The 8,846-nt window shown below is 45.1% G+C and overlaps 1 non-coding gene across 1 annotated transcript; it reads left to right on the forward strand.

Moving 5' to 3' along the window:
- The first annotated feature begins 7,123 nt into the window (after positions 1–7,123).
- Trnat-ugu (transfer RNA threonine (anticodon UGU)) lies at positions 7,124–7,197 on the forward strand. The gene has a single exon. It is a non-coding gene; the product is annotated as a tRNA-Thr (tRNA).
- The last annotated feature ends 1,649 nt before the right edge of the window (positions 7,198–8,846 follow it).

Genomic DNA, 8,846 nt, shown 5'->3' on the forward strand with positions numbered 1-8,846 from the left:
AGCTTCAACACGATACCGCAGTTCATCAAGAGTAGTGACTGGCGTATTGTGACGAGCCAGTTGCTCGGCCACCATTGACCAGACGTTTTCAATTGGTGAAAGATCTGGAGAATGTGCTGGCCAGGGCAGCAGTCGACATTTTGTGTATCCAGGAAGGCCCGTACAGGACCTGCAACATGCGGCCGTGCGTTATCCTGCTGAAATGTAGGGTTTCGCAGGGATCAAATGAAGGACAGAGCGACGGGTCGTAACACATCTGAAATGTAACATCCACTGTTCAAAGTGCCGTCAATGCGAACAAGAGGTGACCGAGACGTCTAACCAATGGCACCCCATACCATCACGCCGGGTGATACGCCAGTATGGCGATGACGAATACACACTTCCAATGTGCGTTCACCGCGATGTCGCCAAACACGGATGCGACTATCATGATGCTGTGAACAGAACCTGGATTCATCCGAAAAAATGACGTTTTGCCATACGTGCACCCAGGTTAGTCGTTGAGTACACCATCGCAGGAGCTCCTGTCTGTGATGCAGCGTCAAGGGTAACCGCAGCCATGGTCTCCGAGCTGATAGTCGATGCTGCTGCAAACGTCTTCGAACTGTTCGTGCAGATGGTTGTTGTCTTGCAAACGTCCCCATCTGTTGACTCAGGGATCGAGACGTGGCTGCACGATCCGTTACAGCCATGCAGATAAGATGCCTGTCATCTCGACTGCTAGTGATACGAGGCCGTTGAGATCCAGCACGGCGTTTCGTATTACGCTCCTGAACCCACCGAATCCATACTCTGCTAACAGTCATTGGATCTCGACCAACGCGAGCAGCAATGTCGCGACACGATAAACCGCAATCGCGATAGGCTACAATCCGACCTTTATCAAGGTCGGAAACATGATGGTACGCATTTCTCCACCTTACAGGAGGCATCACAACAACGTTTCACCAGGCAACGCTGGTCAACTGCTGTTTGTCTATGAGAAATCGTTTAGAAACTTTCCTCATGTCAGCATGTTGTAGGTGTTGCCACTGGTGTCAACCTTGTGTGAATCCTCTGAAAAGCTAATCATTTGCATGTCACAGCATCTTCTTCCTGTCGGTTACATTTCGCGTCTGTAGCACGTCATCTTCGTGGTGTAGCAATTTTAATGAAGAGTAGTGTAGTTGTGACAAATTTTATATCCGTCAAACTGGCCGTTCTTTTAAAATTAGATTCAGGGAGCATTTGCAGGCACATAACAAAACTGCATTGGGAATGTATTTGGCAGAAACGCGCCATACTGTAAGCAATATTGAGAGTTGTGTGCGTATTCTACACAGGCCAGAGAAGGGTCGAGCTCTCGACTGGTTGGAGGAGTTTGAGATTTACAAAGCTAAAAAGAATGAGCCCAGTAGGGCACGTAATGGACAAAGTGATTTTATGCCCAACGTCTACTTTGCGTTGTTTGATAACGTACTACGATAACCATGTACTGCCTCGCGTGTTTATACCCAGCCTTACTTGATGATTTATGTCAAGAACAGTAGGCATTCGCCTTACTTTCATACATTAGTCGCTCTAATCCTGTACCTGATTATGTTCTACCTATTCATGGAATGTATGATCAGACTATATAATTTTATTGATTGATTGTTAATATGTTGTTTAAAAGTTTTCTGTGGGAGACATATCACGATGTATGTAAAGAAGCCCTCTAGTAGTCAAGTTCTTTCGATCGGCGTGCATTTATATAACATCTTGGCGGCCGGCCCAACAGAGGGTGCTGATCATTGATCTGTCTTTTTTCAGCTGTCATATAGACATTCTGTCTTTCATAGGAAATTTATAGGTTGCTACAGGCAATGTATTATGTATATTAATTGTTGACCGTAAATTCACCATAAAAGGGTAGGACCTATTCCCTTCATATATTTCCTTTTAATAATTTCATATGTATCACAATTGGTTTCTATGACAGTTATCAATATTTAAAAGTCTGCTACATGTATTTTATGTAATGTGTTCTTATCAGATTATGTTTTTTGCGTAAATGATGACTACATCTAAGCCCAGAGTAGCGAGGATGTAGGCAAACAGATTTCTGGTAGCTACTGTACTTCAGTAGCCAGTTGTGATAATGACTGTGTGGACGATTTGGCCTATAGTACACCTTATTTTAGATCTATGTGACGATGATGCCATTATGGCCTTATCACTTTAGGACGTGGTGTAAAAAAAAATACGTTTTACCGTATTTTATCTGTACATTTCCCTGGTTCTATGATAGATATTGTGATACATATTGCTGTATTGTGTTGAAAGACACGCTGCTCACTAGGTGTATATAATTGTATATTGTAGATCTGAGGATGGTCATTATGGGCTGAAACCGGTCATCGTCTAAAGAATTGATACTGTGGTCAAAGACTGGAATGACAGCGTAATTTGGTAAGTCCTTATTTCACCGAAATCGTGTTTAGCCCATCGCCAGCGGTAAAACAGAAATGAACGTGATATTTGGGGCCTCACCTGCTACTGAACTTTCTGTCGCCTCGGAACAGTGCTATTTTCGAGCATGTTACTGCTTTTTTGTGAAGATTTGTACGTCTGCCTAGCGAATGTATGTAAACAAACTTTCTATGTAGTTTTAGTCATATGCAGGGCAGAGAAAGACAAGTCTCATAATAGGGTCAGAACGGGGCAGGGGACATCAGATTGACTACTTGTTGCTCGAGATTTAATCGTGGACCATTCTGTAGTGTCTAGGAAACCTGCATACTCGGTTCGCTAGACAAACATTCAAACAAGTCGTATTAATGAGTTTTGTTACAATAAGAAAATTACAATACTTAACTTTGTCAATTACAGAAATGTGTCGCAAGCAAAGGGCGACATACGAAATGATAAATCTTATTGAGTATAAACAGTTCCAAGTGTGTGCTACATAGAGAGTACAAGGGAAGTGAATAGAGTTGACGTTCCTATGTAAGTGCCTAATCTTGAAGCTGCTATTGAACTGGGTATCGCTGACGCTGCTGTAGAACTGCACTGTCACCAGTCAGTCGTCTCTCCTCACATTTTTCTTTCCCCTCCTTTCGGGAAGTGTACGGAGGAGTTTGTAGCCTGTTGGCTTTTACTCCTCAGTCTGTGTTGTGAGTGTGTGATTGTCTTTGACTGTTTTGGCTGTCTGTGTATTGTGGTGGTGTTCTGGTGGTTTCTTAGTACCTGCCTGAGGTTGGCGAGATGTTGAGTATTTTGAGGATTAAGGATTGGTATTATGATTTGAAGATGTTTGGGATTTTTCTCTTCTACTTAGTCGTCGAATATCATCATGGGGCGTTTGTGCTTATCGCGGGACATGTCATGCCGACCTAAGGAGTGGATGAGGTTATTTCCAGATCTGGAGGAGCTCTCGTAGAAAGCCCTTGCCATATCCTGGAATCTTTCTTTGAGGAGTGGGATTTCGGCGGCGGCGTGCAGATCGTCGGTGGGGGATCCCATGGGGAGTTGTAGTGCCCTTCTGAGGGCGCGGTTCTGCAGCCTCTGGAGTTTGTCCAGGTACTCTTCATATAAGGGACGCTGCTGTCCCCTTGTCGTTCTGGAAGGAAGTCCGGTCAGCGGTGATTGGCTGACTACTTCTCACGGCCTTCTCTTCTCTTTCGTTCCCGACTGTCGTGCCGGCGCTTGACTTTACGCTGTAACACATTCCCCAGCCATCTTCACCGAATACACGTTCGACATAACCTTACTGCGATAGTGAAGGAATATAAGTAGGAGATCTCAATCCCATTTTTTCCCGAATGTAAACTGTACGCAAACTAGCAAATTGATCCCATACAAAACTTAATCACATTGCGTCTTTCGATCATAAAAATAATGCATTAATTTTAAAACTAGTTATGAAACTTTTATATAAATGAAAGTCCACCCTGTAAAATTTTAGAAAATTTCTAAAACACAACACGGAGAGATGACTGTATGGCGCACACTGGAAAAAAAAGTTAATGAACAGTTGCCAGAAAAACCACTAGTCGGAAACGCACCATTGTGTAACTATAGCCGCAAGATGGAAGCTATCAGCTGCGAACTCAGGGAGTGAAACACGTGAATAGCTAGTCGGCGGCATTGTTGGGGTATCCGCCGTTTCTTCGGCGACCCGCCAGGGTAGCCGAGAGCGCTAACGCGCTGCTTCTTGGACTCGGATAGGCGCGCCGGCCCCGGATCGAATCCGCCCGGCGGATTAACGACGAGGGCCTATGTGCCGGCTAGCCTGGATGTCGTTTTTAGGCGGCTTTCCACATCTCGCTAGGTGAATACGGGGCTGGTCCCCATTTTCCGCTCCAGTTACACGGCTCGCAGACATCTGAACACTTTCACACTATTCCATGGATTAAACTCGACGCAGACAGTTGGGGCACACTGATTTCGTCCCAGGGGGTACGGGGTGGCGGCAGGAAGGGCATCCTGCCACCCCTTAAACATTAACATGCCAAATCCGATAAACGATGGCTGACCCTGCGTAACTGTGGGACAAGGCTCAAGCGATAGAATCAGTCGTTTCTTCGGCGATGTCAGATTTGCAGCTACAATGGTGGTGGGACTTTCGAACATTCACTGCGAAAATGTTATTTGGTAAAATTGTGTTTAAAATTGACTAATTTCTCTTTCTACTGCCACTGTTCACACTAACTGATCTAATGTACTTGTCAGAATAAAAGTTTACTCTCGCTCTGTAGAAATTAGGCGATGTTAAAACATGTCGCCTTTAGTTTTTTTATTAATAACATTACATCTTCTTGTACCTTAAGTCTGTCATCTTATTACAGTCCTGTTAATGCAGCACAGTATATTATCTTAACAAATTAATGTCATTACATACTTTTAGTTGATAAGAGTCAGGTCTCATGTTCAGCTAAAAAGGTATTAGCTGGGGCAAGTTAGTTCGAATGCACTCACTTCCATGCACTTTTAGCAGATTGGCTGTTTATTTATTTCTGCAACTGCACTGCGATGCAGTTCCAGCCTGTGGTTATCTGGGCAGCTTGCTAGATCAACGTTCCCTACCCTGCTCTGTATATTTGGTCGTATTGGAATGGAAACAAATGACCTAGGGAGCATGCATTACAGTGTCTTGATTGTCCAGTCATAAGCTAATGTCTCACATGCTTTACGTTGTCTGCTGATTTTACGTTTGACACACGCAAATAGATCAGCAGTTTGGTCCCATAAGACTTTACCACAAATTTACAAAAATAAATGGGTATATAAACTCCTTCCTAATCTTTGTAATGCTGGACAATTCCACTTTCTTGCTGTACAGTTCACTCTGTCCACTATGCATAAGGGCGGGGTTATTTTGTAATGGTTGAGCTGGATGCTTCAACTTGTCGCTAGTTGAACTGATGGAAAGTTACAGCATTGAATCTGTTCGTGAAATGTGCGAGAATAGTTGATTGGACACTTCCTTTGCCCGCAGCTCGTGGTCGTGCGGTAGCGTTCTCGCTTCCCACGCCCGGATTCCCGGGTTCGATTCCCGGCGGGGTCAGGGATTTTCTCTGCCTTGTGATGGCTGGGTGTTGTGTGCTGTCCTTAGGTTAGTTAGGTTTAAGTAGTTCTAAGTTCTAGGGGACTGATGACCATAGATGTTAAGTCCCATAGTGCTCAGAGCCATTTGAACCATTTTTTTTTTGACACTTCCTTTGATAAGCAGGTATCCGGATGTAACGTGTATCTTAAAGGAAAGAGGCAGCTGAAGTCGCAGTTGACATGGATGTAATATTTCTTTGATACTACAAAGAATTTTGTCTTTTCTCCATCATGTGTCCTCTACGCTCTGCCATCCCTCTCCCAGCCATTGTCGTCTTCTCTCCTGCAACACACACACACACACACACACACACACACACACACACACACACACACAACCAGTCTACAGTTCCGTTATTGTCTTGAGAACAAACTGAGATATCTCGCGGAAGAACTATAGTTAGAATTCAGTTCTGTTACAATACGTAGGCGTAGGCTAGGTTTAAAACGTTTCAAAATTATTTTGGGGGCGGAAATAAATTACCTTGACTTATTTGTGTAATAGTTATTCGGTTTAGGGGCGAACAATGGTTTCATTTCGACTGATGCGTCATGGTTTGATTTTATATTTGAAAGTCCTCATTTATATATAAATGCATGAAGTTGTATTGAGAGCCTTCCGGGTTCGGCCTTACACTGAGATTCCAGACCATACGAGTGTGAACAGCATGTTACGTTAAGGGAACATCCGAATGTGTTCGTACTGAATTTTATAACATCGTAATAACTGAGAATCAGACAGAGACAATCAAACGCAGTGTGAACTGGCTGAATTTCGAGGTTTTTTTTTTTTTTTTTGTTTTTCGTTATCTATGTCGTTCAAACTGATCGTTATACTTTTATCCGACACGGGGAATTTCGTAGGGCGCGTTATTGCCTCTAATGCGCGATCGAGAGTTCTGTTATAGCTCCCTCGCTTATTGCCCACGGTATTTCATATCTGCGAGAATGGCTCCTCATTGCATACCGTGGAAAAATTCCTGGCATTTCACGTGAAGTTATTTCGAAGGTTCGATATTGCACACTTGATCAAGTTACATTTGCACGTATTATTCGACTACTGTCGGTACAGCTCAACAACGTGATACAGTACGGCCGGCACAAGTGCATCATTACTTGTTTTACGCGATGGCCAGTGCTAGCGGAAAGCGTCAGTTTATATGTATATATATACTCAGATGGTATCTGTTCTTTCGGACATGTCTGAAAGAACAGATACCATCGGTGACCATGCAGCTCGTTAGAATGAAATTAAATGAACACCCTTAGCTGCTTACAGGCGTTGACATACGTCAACGGGGACAGATGAAAATGTGTGCTCCGACCGGGACTCGAACCCGGGATCTCCTGCTTACATGGCAGACGCTCTATCCATCTGAGCCACCGTGTCCCGCACTACATTTGTAGTGCCCCCGCCCATTATACTCATTACTCGCGGCGCGTTGCCGGTTCCCGTAAGAGTTCGGGCACTGTTTGTGACAATACGTTGAGAATGTGGGTTTCGCGGGAGGCGTGCCAGAGATAAATCCCTGCAGTCGCGCTATCCTCTGTGTCCTCGGTGGCTCAGATGGATAGAGCGTCTGCCATGTAAGCAGGTGATCCCGGGTTCGAGTCCCGGTCGGGGCACACATTTTCATCTGTCCCCGTTGACATATGTCAACGCCTGTAAGCAGCTAAGTGTGTTCATTTCATTGTAATTTCAAGCGTCAGTTTGTTTCCCATTAAAAACAAAATAATTTTTATAGCGCAATTTTACATGCCCATTCTGTAGAGCGATGCGACATTAGTTTAGTGCAATAATGGTCTTATCGAACTGTGTTGACAGTAGAACGTGAAGAACAAGCGGTAGTCCAGCAGCGACACGTGTGCTGCCCAGCCTCCCTAAACCTACTATCGTCATGTGGCGGTGCTGCACTGTCGCTGGTAAAGTGCGAACTCCCTGCTCTACTGGCCCTGTTAATACATACCGACAAAACGAGTATCGCACTAGACCAATATGGGATCGCTCTATCGAATGGGCACGTAAAATCACACTTAAAAAATTATTTCGTTTGTAACGATGTGGTTTTTAGGTGGTTTTCCACATCCCGCTAGGTAGGGTAAAAATTGGCAACGAAATTGCAAGTTGCCATCACATGCTGATAGCGGTCGTGCGGGAACCGGTGGACCCACGCCTCCAGTGGCTCCGTACCTCGAGCGCCCTCTGCCGCCGCAATATAGGACGGCCGGCGGCAGCCACACAGCCTCTCTCGCACTTGGAGTCTCTTCGCTGTGTGACGCTATGCGGACGCCGCCTAGTTGCGGCTCCAACATCGTTCCTGCTTTAGTTCAGAGAGCCCCTTCCTTGTTGACATTAAGATAGCTGGACTCTATATCTCCACGCATTATCTAATCATATGAAGATGGCATCTGTTCTTTCGGACTTGTCCGAAAGAACAGATACCATTGGTGACCGTGCAGCTCTCCAGAATGAAATTACAGTTTAATCAATACCATTAGCTGCTAACAGGCGTTGATATAGATCAACGGGGACAGTTTAAAATGTGTGCACCGACTGGGACTAGAACCCGGGATCTCCTGCTCACATGGCATACGCTCCATCCATCTGAGTCACCGAGGGCACAGAGGAAAGTGCGACTGCAGGGACTTATCGCCGGCACGCTCCCCGTGAGACCCACATTCTCAGCTTACAGTCCACACACTACATTCGTAGTGCCCCTGCCATTATAACCATTACTCGTGGCAGACAATCCACCGAGTCCCGTAAGAGTTCAGGCAATTCGTGTGCATCCGCACTGAAGGAGGTCATCAGCCGGTTAGCCTTAACGATATGAAGATGGCAACTGTTCTTTCGGTCATGTATAATCGCAGGGGCACTGCGAATGTAGTGTGTCGAGTGTAAGATGAGAATGTGGGTCTCACGGGGAGTGTGCGGGCGATAAGTCGCTGCATTCGCACTATCCTCTGCGCCCTCGGCGGCTCAGATGCACGCCGGCACGGTAGCTCAGCGTGTTCTGTCAGAGGGCCGATTGTCCTCTGTAATAAACTGAGTAAAGGAATGAACGATCAATTGGAACTAATGTCCTGTGACGTCCGCCCAGACCAAACGAAACGAACAATACAAAAAAAAAAAAAAAAAAAAAAAAAAAAATGGATAGAGCGTCTGCCTTGTAAGCAGGGGATCCCGACTTCGAGCCCCAGTCGGGGCACACATTTTCAACTCTCCCCGTTGATGTATATCAACGTCTGTCAGCAGCTAATGGTATTGATTTAAT

Source organism: Schistocerca cancellata, chromosome 6 (assembly GCF_023864275.1).
Source record: "Schistocerca cancellata isolate TAMUIC-IGC-003103 chromosome 6, iqSchCanc2.1, whole genome shotgun sequence".
NCBI classification, from domain to species: Eukaryota; Metazoa; Arthropoda; class Insecta; order Orthoptera; family Acrididae; genus Schistocerca; species Schistocerca cancellata.